The sequence below is a fragment of the Aplidium turbinatum genome, chromosome 10 (assembly GCF_918807975.1).
Source record: "Aplidium turbinatum chromosome 10, kaAplTurb1.1, whole genome shotgun sequence".
Classification (NCBI taxonomy): domain Eukaryota; kingdom Metazoa; phylum Chordata; class Ascidiacea; order Aplousobranchia; family Polyclinidae; genus Aplidium; species Aplidium turbinatum.
The window spans coordinates 23,122,756-23,139,294 of record NC_137481.1 but is presented as its reverse complement, the minus strand read 5'-3'; the positions used below and the strand labels follow the sequence as shown (position 1 = coordinate 23,139,294).

General features: G+C 38.2%; 2 pseudogenes across 4 annotated transcripts; both read right to left on the bottom strand.

Moving 5' to 3' along the window:
• Positions 1 to 5,832: 5,832 nt before the first annotated feature.
• LOC145778115 (serine/arginine-rich splicing factor 5 pseudogene) lies at positions 5,833 to 7,830 on the bottom strand (annotated as a pseudogene). The gene is made up of 2 exons (XR_014290420.1): positions 7,695 to 7,830; positions 5,833 to 7,382 (listed from the first exon to the last, which is right to left on the bottom strand). The product of XR_014290420.1 is annotated as a serine/arginine-rich splicing factor 5 pseudogene (transcript).
• On the bottom strand, positions 7,383 to 13,687 carry LOC145778114 (serine/arginine-rich splicing factor 5 pseudogene; annotated as a pseudogene). Of its 3 annotated transcripts, none has more exons than XR_014290419.1 (2): positions 8,042 to 13,687; positions 7,383 to 7,883 (listed from the first exon to the last, which is right to left on the bottom strand). The product of XR_014290419.1 is annotated as a serine/arginine-rich splicing factor 5 pseudogene, transcript variant X3 (transcript). The 3 variants fall into 3 exon arrangements; XR_014290418.1 differs by having other exon boundaries at positions 7,383 to 11,263; positions 11,576 to 13,687; XR_014290417.1 differs by having other exon boundaries at positions 7,383 to 11,764; positions 11,923 to 13,687.
• Between the last annotated feature and the right edge of the window lie 2,852 nt (positions 13,688 to 16,539).

The following is a 16,539-nucleotide window of genomic DNA, read 5'->3' as shown; positions in this document are numbered from 1 at the left end:
CAAGGCTGAAATGATTTGACTGTTGCGGGAAACATCAAACCACGTTAATACCGACAAGAGTGACACCAACTCCAGTCACGATTGCGAGGATGAATTTTTTGGTGTGTTGGTGCCATCGCATGAAACTTCATTACGAAAAGAAATGTCAATTGTTGAGGCCTTTTTTCAGACTGAAGCAAGCCCTTGAGCTTTCCCAGTGACGATTTAAAACGTCTGTTCATTAAATACAAGACCTCCATTCCTGCGGTGAAGAGACTTTTGTCCGTTGGAAAAGACGTAGCCTACTGAAGCCAAAGCGAGCAGGACTCAGCGACTCGCATTTTGAAATGCTCTTATTTTTGAAAGATGCGTAAAAATAAATTTCACCCACAACGACGTTGAAATGGTGTAACACAGCACTTTGTGACGTTGAAATGACCTTGTAAACAAATGATATCATTCGTTTCCAAGGTCATTTCGACGTCACAAAGTGCTGTGTTTGTTTAGGAGAAAAGTAGCGGGCTACTTTTATCGATTGGTAGCGGGTAGCGCGCGCTACTATAACCCGAGAAGCATTAGCGGTGAGAGCGCTACTTTTTAAGTAGCGGATGCTCACCTCTGCCTATTATCATACCTAGGCCTATTCCTGTTGTATGTCACGTTTACAAAAATATGTTTTACTTCCAAAAACATTTGAATCCATTTTTAATTCTTGCACTTAATTTGAACGATCTCAGTAAGGAAGTAGCCTATATTATAGCCTAGGTGTAGAAGCAGCGGTACGACTGCACCCCCAAACTTTTCAAATTATCGAGGACAAGTTTGATAACAATTTGGACAAAAATATCAGCAGATTTGGAATCAAGATTATGCTCTCCAATCAAATTACTTCATGTAAAGTTATCGTATTGATCTAAAAATAGCCTATGCATGTTACAATTTGTAGCTTAAGAGTTGAGAAATAAATTTTTAGCAATATGAAAATTAAGGCAGGTAGGGTTTACCTGCGTTTATCTTAACTTTCATAGATCTCACACATAATTTTTAACCTGCTGAAATTTGACAGATTTTCTAAATATTTGAGCACAAAACTTTAAAGTTCAGTTTAGTTTCTTTTTAGATCAGTGGTTCTCAACCTTTTACTGATTGCGTGTAGGCTACCACTTAGCAGCTTTTACTGGCGTTGCGTACCACCCAGTAGCGTAGCCAGGAAATTTGAAAGGGGGTTTGACGGCTGGCGGGCGAAGCCCGACGGCGTGTTTGCCGAAGGCAACACACAGCGGTGGGAGGGTCTCCCCCAGAAAATGTTGAAAATGACTTTGAATTTGGTGCCTTTTGAGAGCATTTGCAACAAAAATGTGGCATAACAAAGTACCACTTGGAAAGCTCTCGCGTACCAGAGGTTGAGAACCACTGTTTTAGATGATCAAAATTATGTGGGCTAGCTAGTAGCTAATAATACCAAAAATTGTGCAATAAATATTTACGAGTGAATAAGTGTAGAAGAATAAGTGTAAAGTGTACAAGAAGGGGATACGAAGGCTTTTATTACGTCTGACAATAGAAGGGCTTTTGTTTATCGTAAATAATCTGTGTTTATCGTGAAATAACAATTGGTACCGATAGTAGTTCAATAAATCTTGTTATGACAACTTGCATTGCGCTATTAGCATCAGGCTTGGATACTCACGGCATGCTCATGGTTGCTTGTTAATTCAACTACTCATATACTTGCTTTACATCTAGCCTACTGCAAATTGGCTTTGTTAAAAAACCAGCTTACTGGCAACTTTTCAACTGTCTTTGTAGACAAGTATTCTTTGAATGTGCTCTACGTAACATTTGCTAACTGTCTTCTGTAGCTCATTGTACCAGCTGCACTACAAAACTTTCTGCGATTTTAAAAAGAACCACATGTTTAACGTGTTACAAACTACCGCCCTGGTAGTGTCATTAGAATAAGGCAATGGCTGCGAGCCTTCATATCCCCTTCTCTAGATATCCCTGAGATACGGTACCGGGACCAACTTAATAGGCTACATATGTTTTTTGTGTGTAAGATTTAAAACAAAAATTGTTACTGCAACATGTTCAGACTTTGGACATATTTTCTAACTAACTGATTGGATTCTTTACCAATAAAACGGACAGTGAGAAAGTTTTTTAATTCGCGTTCACATTCCTCGGTCTGAGAGTCAGTAGAACTTGAATCCAAAAACCCTCTCAGCACTTTATTAAAAAACCGCGCGAAGGATAGTTGTTAGTATTAAAATAGAACGTAATCGATTGACTTCATTACTAAATCAATCAGAATTGGAGCAAATGTGCTCGCTTTCCTCGCCTCAATCGGCAGTTATACGCAATTTTGCGTCATGGAAGTGTGTTTTTTCTTGCGCAATTAAGCGTCATGTGATTTTTCCTCTCCCCTGCCTTACCGTTTCACTCTTATGCGTTTGTTTTTTCGATTTTGTGTATGCAAATCAGTTTTGTAATTTCAATTTATGTAGAACATCAGTCAGTTGGTTACTTGATAAGGGCTAACATGAGTATGGCTGAAAACGTTTGTCATTTTGAGTTTATTTTCATGTTCTTATATTAGGTTAAATGCCGTCTGGTTATTAGGTTTTATTTCTCTATGATTCAAGAAAATTACCTCAATTTCAAAAATAAAATTTAAGTTGTTGAGATTTATGCCTGATTTGCTAAAGGTTGGGGTTCAAAATTTAAGTCATTTTTACAGTTTTTAAAATTTGAGACATAATCATAGTGATAAAAATAGTGTATCAAATATTTTTGAAAATGTGGCAAAATTCATAAATTGGCAAAGTAGGCTACACTTGTGTATTGGACTACCAGTAGCATGTGGAAACGTTTGAAGGATTTGACCAAGAATTATTTTGCACCCTCAAAATCTAACTTTCCTTCATCCCTTTGTCGAGAAGTGTATTGCTGTGAACTAGAGATGCAGCAAACCCAAAATTTTTATCCGCACACCGCACCGCAACTGACTCATCTATCCGCGCACCGCAATTTATCTGGAACTTTGACACTGCACCGCAAATTACAAAATTTTCAAAAAACATTTTAACGCGTTATTTTTTAGAAAGTCAATTGTGGCAAAAAGCACCCATGTCATATAACTAGTAACCTACCAGTACAGTTGTGCACTAATTGACTGGGCTAACCAGATCATATTCTCTTATCAGCAATGCATCTAAGTTCTAAGACATAATACAAACTAAGACAAATAGAATGTTCCTGGATCCAGTATCAGGACTTTTGAACACTTTTTGTAAGCAATAATGCAATTTTAATGTTAGTGGCTATATGAATACACACACAAGAGTAAAACTTATAACCTGAACTCACTGGGGTAACTGATATAGTAACTAATGCGGTAGTTGCGGTAGGCCTATAGCCTGGTAACTGGGAGCTGAACTTATCAGCTAGGCTATTAACTAAAAACATTCGTACAGCTTCCCTCACAAGACAGCCCCAAAAACCCTGCCAACTGCAAACCATTTGCAATTTGCATAGCTTTCCAGCTTAGGGAACGTTCAAATATTACATAACGCTGTTTTTCCGAATTTTGGACCCCCCCTCCCCCATGTGACGCCAACGTAACGTTTTTGTCAAACCCCCCCCTCCCCCACGTGACGCTTTTCCATTACAAAGCCCGTTTTGCCAGTTTATATCAAAATAATGACGTGGAAACACGTGCTGATAAAATATCTTGGTTTGTATGCACCTAAAGCTTACGTTTGAGACATGAAATTTTAGCTATATTCTTTTTTTGGAATTAAAACGTTATGTACCTACTGAAAACGTTTAGTAGCCCACCCGGTTCAACTCAATAGAACCACCCTGTCCCTGTCCACAGCTAACACATTCTCTACTCTCTATGTCACTACTTACTGTAGTAATTAAAACGGGTATAGTTCAGGCTTTAAGTCAGTGGTTTTCAATCAGGGTTCCGCGAAACCGTAAGGTTCCGCCAGTAAGTCTAGCAGGCCCGGATTTAGAGGGGGGGCAGTTGCCCCGGGCTCCCTGACTTAAAGGGCCCTCCTATGTGGAAAAAATGTGATTTTGTGTTATTTTTTTCCTTTTGGCCTTTAAAGTTTCTGCAAAATGCTGTGCAGTACTGGACTGATACTACTGTAGACGTAGAGGTGGTTTTTCGCGCCGTAGGCTTGAAAATTTTTTTTGCACGGGGGCCCCCCGATCTAAAAGTGCCCCGGGCCCCCCATCAGCTAAATCCGGCCCTGAAATCAAGGGGTTCCGCAAGTTTACATTCAAATCCGAGAGTCTATTATATTATTGTATGCATATTGTTGAAATATAATCAAATATTGATTAGGTTTGCCATTATTAATAAATTTTCTACACTTTAACACGTTCGCTGCGATCCTGAATTTTCGTTGTTTTCTTGTGGTGCGATCCCTTTAACTTTCTGCTTTCCCGCCAAATTTTGTCGACATGTTTTCTTCTCTTCAAGGGGTTCTTTCAGACAGTTCGTTTGTACAACGGTGGGTCAAATTGCCGTGAACGTGTTAGAGATCATTTTGTTATGCCAGTAGGCTATCAGGTTTTTTACAGTTTGTATTTTTATTGTACATAAATAAATCTGAACATGAGTATTTTAATTTAATTAATCAAATGATGTTTTTTGCAAAAGGTAATTAAGTTATTGAACAGGGGTTTCTCGAGCTTTTGGAATGTTTCATTGGGTTCCGTTCCACCAAAAAGTTTGAAAACCACTGCTTTAAGTGATAATAAGTGATACTTTTATTTGAAATTTACTTAAAATAATACTTTCTAAACCAGTCAAAATTTGCAGCCATAAAAAGGACCAAATAAGGCCAGATTTTCTGGCCTTATTTGCATCAATTTTTTTAAGCCAACTGCAATTTAAAAAGGCCAGATTTTTGGAATTTAGCCTAAAAAAAGGCCATCTGGCAACCCTAATGTTGTTCACTCACATCAAAGCAAGCTTTGTGATGTAAGAATGTTGTCTTGCAATTTCGAAATGCGAGGTTTTGAGCACTTAGAACCTGTATCAAATTACAGTACCGTAGTTGATACTTGATAGAGATTTTGTTGGTGCTGTTGGATATGATTTTAGCTTAATTTAGTATCCAAACGACGATACCAGCCAGCACAAATAAACTACCGTAGCCTACTTTTATGTTGTATATAATATATATCTATCAATCAAATCAATCAATATATCAATCAATCAATATTTGCGTTCAACTTCGACACCGTTCCATTTTAAATAAGCCATGACACCACACGGGTGTGGCAGACTCGATGACCAGTTCGGTCCTTCTGTCACTCCCATCGTCATCAGCAAACAACCTAGCTCACATTGTAATCTTGTATTGTTTTGTTTTTTCGCATGTGCTGATGATGCAAAATAAAAGAACTTCTTCTACTCGTAAGCGTTACGTAACGTTTTGCTTGAACCCCCTCCCTCCCGATGTGACGCTAACGTAACGCTTTTCATAAACCCCCCCCTCCCCCTCGATAGCGTTACGTAATATTTGAACGCTCCCTTAGGGTTTCCAAATAAAAAAAAAAACTGATCCGTGTTTCCAATTTAAATTTGAAGTTTCATAACTGATTTTCTTGAAAAGTTGAAAGTTTACGCGGCAAGCGGCGCGGCTGTGTCACTTCAACCTTCCACGCGGCGAAAAAGTCAAAAGCGGACGCGTACGCGGCTTGCATCACTAATGTGAACGATCTTTGCATATCGGGTGCAGTAAAATTATGCACTATATTATCATAGGTCTGCATGTCGATAGAGAGCCTATAAAAGGCTTAACACAGGACTACCCTGGGCGTTACCTTCAATGCAACAGCAATAAGTACTATGAAGTTGCATTTTATTTCCAATGGCATTACCGCAACGATATTAAGATTTTAAATGACGTTCAGTTCTTGTGACAAATCGATCAGTATGCTTGGCGTATTGTAGACCATGTGTTAATCACAACCAGTGTGTGTTCAATCTTTCTTTCTTGAAAGCAAAACAGTGTTTTGAAAATCACTGTACGCCAAGAAATGAATATCGATGTACAGTGAAGTCCCACATGACCGACTGACAGCACATAAACGGTATCCTGCAACTTTTTCTTGGTCCTTCAACCGTAATATGATGAAAAACGGATGAATACTTGCACAAAAATAAGTCCCTCACTAAAAGCATTAACTGTACAAAACCAAACAAAACATTTAGCGATCTGAAATGAATGTCATCATTTTATCCATTGACACTTGCTAACCAATGGATCATGGTAGTATCTCAACCGATACCAGTGATGAATGTAAATTGCTACAGTCTTTCACCAATTAATCACTCGCATGATCATCTGGTGAAGCTTCTTTCGTATCACCATTTACATCTTTGGGCTGTTCTTCCTGTTCTTTTTGTTCATTTTCTTGTTTCTCTTCATTTTCCTCTTTTTGATCTTCCATTTTCTGCTCAGCTACAGGAGATGTTGATCTACTGCGTGATTTGCGGTCGCTTTCATCTTTTGCATCACCGTTTACGCTTCTCGATCGCGACTTCCGTGAAGACCCGGAGCGGCTGCGACTGTGCCGACGATCCCTGGAGTGGGAACGAGATCTACTTCTGCTTCTTGATCTGGAACGTGATCGTGATCTTGAGTCAGACCTGGAACGACTCCTTGAATAACTCCGGCTACATTTGTCTTCAATCAGCTTTATCTTCCGACCGCTTAGTTCAGTGTTATCTAATTTCTCAATTGCCTCTTTCATGTCTTTCTTAGTAGCAAAATCAACAACCCCCTCCCCTCTTCGATGATTGTGTGCATCGGCATAAGTGATTTCACCAGCTTGTCTTAAGTGATCTTTGAGATCTTGCCAACTGACGCGACTTGACAAATTTTCAACAATAACACGATAATCTGTCCGCATTGGAGGAGCAAATTTTCCAGAATTTCGGCTGTTATATGATCGCCCACTATCTCTGTAACTGTCCCCTCCACCTCTTCCATAATCCCTTCCACGGTCATACCCTCCGTATCTGCCGCCGCCTCCTCCTCGGCCCCCGTATCCTCCACCACCACCATATCCTCCGCCTCCATAACCACCACCACCACGACTTCGAGGATTCCCCTTAGCATGTTCAACAGTAACTCTCTCCCCACAGAGAGTTTTGTTGTTCATTTCGTAAACCGCATCTTCTGCATCCCGAGAGTCATCAAATTCCACAAAACAAAAGCCGTTTTTGATGCTGACTTCGTTGATCCGTCCAAAACCATCAAAGAATCTCTCAATGTCAGATTCTCTCGCTTTGTAGCTCAAGCGACCGACAAACACACGACGACCAGACATATCTGACGTGGATCTATTACGATTTTAGTGGTAAACCCTGAAACCTGTAAAATATGTCAGAAAAGAAATCAACCAGAAAGCAGTTGTGGATCTTTGTAGTTTTTGGCACTTACCAACCAAACAAGAATAACCAAAAATGCAAATGAGATTTAATGCATAAACACTGTTTGTCTAACAAATACGTTTAGCCTACCTCACTATTTACCAATATTCCAGGCAAAATGAACAGATGAAATTATGAGGTAGGCCCACTATAAACTAACGAAGCAGCTTTTTTCTACATTGCGCCTGCTTCACTGCAGACCATGCCCATTGCAAATTCATCAACAAACAGATGAAATATAAAACTGAATTACATCAGTAGGATACAAAAATCTTTTCAGAATAAAGAAGCCAACAGAACATCGCCTGCACAGTGCACATCATGATTTTGCACGCATGAAAACAGCCCAACGCAACAAGAAAGTGGTGGGGAATGGGAACCAAGTAAGAGGAAACTGGGCCAAACAAGCGAAAGTGGGCCCGTTCAGGCACGAATTTCGAATCTGCAATTAAACGAAATGCAATCAGAAAGTAGTTGATGTGAGAATACGTTGATAAATTTACTATAGTATCTGCATTTCAAAAAAAATAATGTTCTTTTACAGCAGATGCTTTTTGTAACAAGTGATGGCTACAGCGTGTCAAGCACTCTGTACATTACCTCACGATCATTTTTAATGAGAAGGAAGAGCTGCCGTGTCACAGCATGTTACGAGGGATGCATTCAGTTCTAAGAAACGAAGAGAGATATATGAGAACCAGCGATATAGGGCCAACTGGTGGACGTTCACGTGACTATACACAATTTAGAGTGTCACTGCAAAAAATAAAAACCTTTCTGTTTAAACAAATAGGACTATGTGATCATTATACAAACAAGAGATTGTGATAAAGTAGAAGATCAGCGTTACACAATACACAGGGAAAGGAAATCTATATTCAGACTTCAGATGTGAAATTCAATATATAATTGAAAACTCATTGTAGGTGCAAAAAAAAAGCATTTGATCAATTGAATAATGTTAAGACATCAGCATCAATAGCACAACTGTTCAAAACAATGCTCCGCAAACACTGTGCCAGAAGAGGATGCTTGGTGTATCTGGGGTATATATCAATGGACAAATTTTCATTTACTTTTATAGTTATTATTATTAGCACAGCCTTTTAACCTTGTGCTCATTAAAACAGTACACGTAACGTTATCTCATAAATATGAATCAAACGGTGTTATTGTATTTGTTATATTAGTTCCTGGCATGGTTGAATTACACCCTGCAATATTTACAAATTTTAAAATCGGAAGTGTGCCGCTGGTTTGAACAATGTTGAACCACTGAAAAACAATCAAACTACACCAAACAATATTTCAAAGATTTCACACATAATTTTTAACCTGCTGAAATTTGACAGATTTTCTAAATATTTGAGAACAAATTTTAAACTTCAGTTGAGTTTCTTTTTAGATGATCAAAATTATGTGGGCTAGCTAGTAGCTAATAATACCAAAAATTGTACAATAACTATGTACTGTACATTGTAGAGGTGCAAGAAAAAGTGTAGATACAAACTTAATACATATGTTTTTCATTTGTAAGATTTAAAACAGAATTGTTACCGCAACCTGTTCAGATTTTGAATAGATTTTCTAAAAATTTGGGCACAAGAATTTAAACTTTTGCTCAGTTTTCTTTCTTCGATTTATGTAGTAAGTTGATACATGTTGAACCAAACTTTTGCATGTTTTAGTTGGTAATAGGCCTACTATTTCAAAAATATACTGCAGACAAATAAAATCTAACAACCACAGGGCATTTAACACAATACAACAACTGCCATTTCTCTATGTTTAAAGAAAATTACCTTTTCACCAAAATTAAACTTCAAAATTAATTTTAAGTTGTTGAGATTTATGCCTGATTTGCTAAAGGTTGGGATATTTTTTCAGTTTATTAAAATTAGAGGTTATAAAGGCCTAATCATAGTGATAAAAATAGTGTATCAAATATTTTTGAAAATGTGGCAAAATTCATGAATTGACAAAGTAGGCTACATTTATGTATTGAACTACCAGTAGCATGTGGAAACGTTTGAAGGAGGGTATGATTTGACTCAAGAATTCTTTTGTAACCCCAAAAATTTACCTGAATCTCTCATCCCCTATCTCAAAAGTATTGAAGTGACCACTGACCAACCTTCCATGTCGGTGCAGTAAAACTATGTTACTATATTATCATAAACACTATATTATCATAGGTCTGCTTGTCGATAGGGAGCCTATAAAAGGCTTAACACAGCACTGCCCTGGGCGTTATCATAAATGCAACAGCAATAAGTACTATGAAGTTGCTTTTTATTTCCAATGGCATTACCGCAACGATATTACGATTTTAAATGACGTTCAGTTCTTGTGACAAATCGATCAGTATGCTTGGCGTATTGTAGACCATGTGTTAATCACAACCAGTGTGTTTAATCTTTATTTCTTGAAAGCAAAACATTGGGTTTAGGGTTTTGAAAATCACTGTACGCCGAGAAATGAATGTTGATGTACAGTGAAGTCCCACATGACAGCATATAAACGGTATCATTGCAACTTTTCCTTGGTCCTTCAACCGTAATGTGATGAAAAACGGATGAACACTGGCACAAAAATAAGTCCCTTACTAAAAGCATCAACTGTACAAAACCAAACAAAACATTTAGCGATCTGAAATGAATGTCATCATTTTATCCATTGACACTTGCTAACCAATGGATCATGGTAGTATCTCAACAGATACCAGTGATGAATGTAAATTGCTACAGTCTTTCACCAATTAATCACTCGCATGATCATCTGGTGAAGCTTCTTTCGTATCACCATTTACTTCTTTGGGCTGCTCTTCCTCTTCCTTTTGTTCCTCTAGTTGTTTTTCTTCATTCTCCTCTTTTTGATCTTCCATTTTCAGCTCAGCTACAGGAGATGTTGACCTACTGCGTGATTTGCGGTCGCTTTCATCTTTTGCATCACCGTTTACGCTTCTCGATCGCGAACGTGACTTCCGTGAAGACCCGGAGCGGCTGCGACTGTGCCGACGATCCCTGGAGTGGGAACGAGATCTACTTCTGCTTCTTGATCTGGAACGTGATCGTGATCTTGAGTCAGACCTGGAACGACTCCTTGAATAACTCCGGCTACATTTGTCTTCAATCAGCTTTATCTTCCGACCGCTTAGTTCAGTGTTATCTAATTTCTCAATTGCCTCTTTCATGTCTTTCTTAGTAGCAAAATCAACAACTCCCTCCCCTCTTCGATGATTGTGTGCATCGGCATAAGTGATTTCACCAGCTTGTCTTAAGTGATCTTTGAGATCTTGCCAACTGACGCGACTTGACAAATTTTCAACAATAACACGATAATCTGTCCGCATTGGAGGAGCAAATTTTCCAGAATTTCGGCTGTTATATGATCGCCCACTATCTCTGTAACTGTCTCCTCCACCTCTTCCATAATCCCTTCCACGGTCATACCCTCCGTATCTGCCGCCGCCTCCTCCTCGGCCCCCGTATCCTCCACCACCACCACCATATCCTCCGCCTCCATAACCACCACCACCACCACGACTTCGAGGATTCCCCTTAGCATGTTCAACAGTAACTCTCTCCCCACAGAGAGTTTTGTTGTTCATTTCGTAAACCGCATCTTCTGCATCCCGAGAGTCATCAAATTCCACAAAACAAAAGCCGTTTTTGATACTGACTTCGTTGATCCGTCCAAAACCATCAAAGAATCTCTCAATGTCAGATTCTCTCGCTTTGTAGCTCAAGCGACCGACAAACACACGACGACCAGACATATCTGACGTAGATCTATTACGATTTTAGTGGTAAACCCTGAAACCTGTAAAATATGTCAGAAAATAAATTAACCAGAAAGCAGTTGTGGATCTTTGTAGTTTTTGGCACTTACCAACCAAACAAGAATAACCAAAAATGCAAATGAGATTTAATGCATAAACACTGTTTGTCTAACAAATACGTTTAGCCTACCTCACTATTTACCAATATTCCAGGCAAAATAAACAGATGAAATTATGAGGTAGGCCTACTATAAACTAACGAAGCAGCTTTTTTCTACATTGCGCCTGCTTCACTGCAGACCATGCCCATTGCAAACTCATCAACAAACAGATGAAATATAAAACTGAATTACATCAGTAGGATACAAAAATCTTTTCAGAATAAAGAAGCCAACAGAACATCGCCTGCACAGTGCACATCATGATTTTGCACGCATGAAAACAGCCCAACGCAACAAGAAAGTGGTGGGGAATGGGAACCAAGTAAGAGGAAACTGGGCCAAACAAGCGAAAGTGGGCCCGTTCAGGCACGAATTTCGAATCTGCAATTAAACGAAATGCAATCAGAAAGTAGTTGGTGTGAGAATACGTTGATAAATTTACTATAGTATCTGCATTTCAAAAAAAATAATGTTCTTTTACAGCAGATGCTTTTTGTAACAAGTGATGGCTACAGCGTGTCAAGCACTCTGTACATTACCTCACGATCATTTTTAATGAGAAGGAAGAGCTGCCGTGTCACAGCATGTTACGAGGGATGCATTCAGTTCTAAGAAACGAAGAGAGATATATGAGAACCAGCGATATCGGGCCAACTGGTGGACGTTCACGTGACTATACACAATTTAGAGTGTCACTGCAAAAATAAAAACCTTTCTGTTTAAACAAATAGGACTATGTGATCATTATACAAACAAGAGATTGTTAAAGTAAAAGATCAGCTTTAAACAGGGAAAGAAAATCTATGTTCAGATGTGAAATTCATTATATAATTAAACACTCATTGTACTGTAGGTGCAAGAACAACCATTGGATCAATTGAATAATATCTTAGACATCAGCATCAATAGCACAACTGTTCAAAACAATGCTCCGCAACGACTGTGCCAGGAGACGATGCTTGATGTATCTGTGAGTGTGGTATATTTCAATATGGACAAATTTTCAGTTACTTTTATTGTTATTATTATTAGCACAACCTTTCTACCTTGTGCCCATTAAAACAGTACATGTAACGTTATCTCATAAATATGATCCAAACAGCGTTACGGTATTGTATTTGTTAGTTCCTGGCATGGTGAAATTACACCCTGCAATATTTACAAATCGGAAGTGTGCGGCGAGTGTAAACAAAGTTGAACCACTGAAAAGCATATAAATTACACCACACCAAATAATAATATACACATGTGGCAGAAACGCAAGACACAAAACAATACTGCATAGCACAGCTCAGTTAAATAATAAGAGCTTTGTTTCAAACATAGAATTTACGTTACGCAATTACGTTGTGCAATGAACAGGTTAATTACAAAAGAGTGTTTTTAAAATATACTAAATTAATATCGCGTTTTTTTGCGTTCATTCAAGTAAGAACAATGCAAACATATTTTCAGTTGCATTTAAATGCACTGCTTTCCAAAGCAGGTGGGGATTAGGGTGTACGGTTTCAAAACTTTTTTTTCAAATTTTCCAGTGAAACCATTTTTTTGTTGGGAAATAAGCTAAAAACTAATAATCTCAAATATTTTTTTCCGACTCCAACAATTCAAGGTCCCAACTCAAGAAAGAAATTTGGTGTAAAATCATGGTACTGGGGAGGAGAATTTTAACCACTAAAAAGGACTTTGAAGCTTTTTGCAGTTAGTATGAGTCACATTAAGAGTTAGATAATATAAAAAGTGTGCCACAGTGGTCACTAGCCTGGGGTTCAAAGAGTTATGGGGCTGGAATGGCCCCAAACAGTGGCTGGAAGGGCCCCAAACAGTGGCTGCAAGGGCCCCAAAATGGTCCTAGTCAGCTTTATGAAAACGCCGGGGGTCGACTTGCACTATAATTGCAAGTTCAATAATTAATCTCACTAGTAAGCCAAAGATACGTTAGCCTTGCTTCAATGTTATAAGGAATAACATATTGCACTGTTTAGTTTAAAGATTGTCAACTCAAACGGGCCACTCAAAATTGACAAACATGGAGAGCTGTTGCCTGGATGTGCAGCTTCCCATCCCAGCCGTTTTGTGACTTAGAATGAGTTACTCAATACTCATTAGTCTCTGAAACTAATAGTTAAATAGATTAATTATTTAAAAAAAAAAACTTAAAAAAAAACATTAATTTAAAAAAAAAAAAATCAGCTATTGTACTAGCAGCATAATCATTATACTTTTCCTTATTCAATTCATTCACAGAATATTTTATGGTAGTTTTGTTACACTGTAAAATGGCACTTTCAGCTACTAACAGCCGAATGTCCATGAAATAACTACCAACCCATTAAATAAAGAAGCAACAGAAAAAGTTGCTGAGAAGTAAAAAGAAACTTGCCTCTTTTTATGACATTACCATGCAATGTTCACCATGTTTAATATCACTCGCCACCCCAAACATCTGGCATTCATTAAAAAACAACCACATGTCAAATGAAAGAGCAATTGGTTTTGTGAAAAAATGTATTACTGAAGGAAAAGTAAAGGATAGTATGATATGCAGGCACAGGAAAAAATCAAGCATTTATCCAATAGCTCCGGCTCTAGCTTCGGAGCCATCAAGCTTTCATGCAATAGCTCCAGCTCCGGAGCTGCAAATTTTAAAAAAATTGCTCCAGTTCCGGCTCCATTAAGTATATTTATAACATTTATCACAGTAGGACACAACGGTTTAGTAATTTGCATTGTAGCATTATATAAAATTCTGTTTAAAGGGGCAAGCACACTAAAGTAGTAATTTTGCAGCTACATGTCATCAGTTTATCAGTATTACTACTTGATTTTAAGCTAATCAAGATTAGGCTACCCAACCCTGAAGCTGGAGCAGATAAAATTTTGTAGCTCCGGCTCCAAACATTAAAAAAAGGCTCCAGCTCCAGAGAAAATGCTTGGCTCCACAGCTCCAGCTCAACAGCCCTGAATGTTGCTGCAATAAATTTCAATCTTGTTCGTTTTTGATGTAATAATGATGTAATTATGTGTTCTTTGTGTTATGGTAGCGTTTGAAATGTTTGTTTTCAAACTGATATTTCAAAATTTTGGTGTAGAAAAGCACCAAAGGAATGTATTGAACATTGTAGTACTGTAGTAGTGTTAATGGTTTCATACAGTGTGTACTAAAAATGTATCTACTTTTTGTGTGCTCAGCACTCCACTTACAATCTTACATGTTCTCGTAATAATAAAAAATGGACAGAAGTTGTTGTTGCACTTACTAACATATTGAGTTTGGTGCTTTTGAAGCAGAAGCAAGAAAATATATCAGTTAATGCAAATCAAGAGATGCGTTTATTTTTTTTGGTGAACACTGTAGATAAGGTTTGTTTAAATGCAGAAAAGTGGCAGTTGGGACCTCGAAACAATGGAGTTGAGAAAAAATATTTCACATGTGGTCATAACTACTTATTTCCCTACAAAAAACAATGGTTTCCCTATAGGTTGTACAAAACCGTACACCCTAGTGGGGATACATGACTCTATGCGACGGCCCGAATGACATAAACACGAATGATGCAAGGCCTGTACGTACGCTGCAAGACATGAATGATGCGAAACTTGGTTATTTCTTATTTACGGACGTAAACAAATTGTTATTTTTTTGAAAATGGCAGCAATTTTGCACATAACTAGAATTTGCGTGTCTTGCAGCCTAGGGAGGGCATCATTCGGACTGTGGCATTAAGACGTAGACCGAAACAGGTGTAGCTAGTTTTTATAAGTTGATGCTCATACTTTTTTGCAAAACTTAAATAAACAATATTTCTTGTTGGCATGTGAAAGCCTTTGCAGTGTTTGTGAAAAAAGGTTACGAAGGCAAGTGAAAAGAAAAAAGTTTCAAGTACGAACACTCGAACAGAGTGGAAAAGTGTTGGCTTGTGAAAAGCCGTCGATCATACATGGTCTACCGGTGCGGTAGTTTCGGATGTTTAACGACTTCCAGGCGGTCATGGACCGCAATCCCGCTGAGGAGCTTATAGCCCTGCAATGGTACCTAAATTGTATGACAATCAAATGTCAATGATAGAATGAATAAACTACGATGCATAAATAATAGTAATGTGTTGTTATGCAGCAATGTATCCATCACAGACATGCTTTGCTCTCAGCGCTCTACAAAGCAAACAGTGTCAGCATAGCCGAGAAGAAATCTCCTGTTGTTTGCAAATTATTTCAACCAGTAGGTGCCACTGTACAGACAACATTTGTTGAAAAGTGTTGTTCAAGCACAGACCCTGAAAGATAAGCCAGCACTGCTTGATCTTGCGTTTAGGGTCTGCTACTATTCGGTGAGTCCGATTCGGTGCGTTCCTAACCTCTCACCCTAAAACGGCAATGATAATTAGGCTATGGTACCCAATAATTTAAAAAAAAAATTAAAAAAATCCCCCGTTAAGGGATCGGACTCACCGAATCGGACTCACCGAAACGGGCCATTTTGTGCGTTTAGGAGGAATGAATGTAATAACACAAGTAAGGGTGGTGGGGTACATTTAATATATATATATGCAAAGTGTAATAATTGTACAGGCTTTGTGAAGAAGGGTCTGCTACTATTCGGCTAGTCCGATTCGGTTAGTCCGATTCGGCTGGTCCGATTCGGCTGCAGTCTTTTTTGGCTGGTTTGTTAGATTTACTTAAGGATTTTGTTGGATTACAGAAGGATTATGGTTGGATTTTCAAAAATTTGCCGAATAGGGAACTAGCCGAGAAAGACTGTAGGGTCATTCTCTGTCAACTCAACCAGAAAAATAGCAAAATTTAACCCAAAGTCTCAGATTTTTCTGAATTTATGCTTATTTGAAAGAGAATTTAATTCTGAGCAAAATAAACTTTGTTTTATCAAAATCGTACAAGTGGTTGCGATGTTACGGCTTTTTAAAAATACTTAGTTTTTGTGCTCAGTGAACCGTAAAAAGTAGTAGTTTTTTGAGAGGTTGTTTACAAACTGCCACAACTTTATTTTGAGTTGGAGTTGGAACCTGAAACTTAGCTTTTTGAATAGGTTAGTCTCTAAACTGTACTTAGGAACAACTTTTATGCATATTTAATTGAGGTCAAAGGTCATACATGGCTGCAAAGTTCATATGATTTTCATAATCACTCATGCGGAA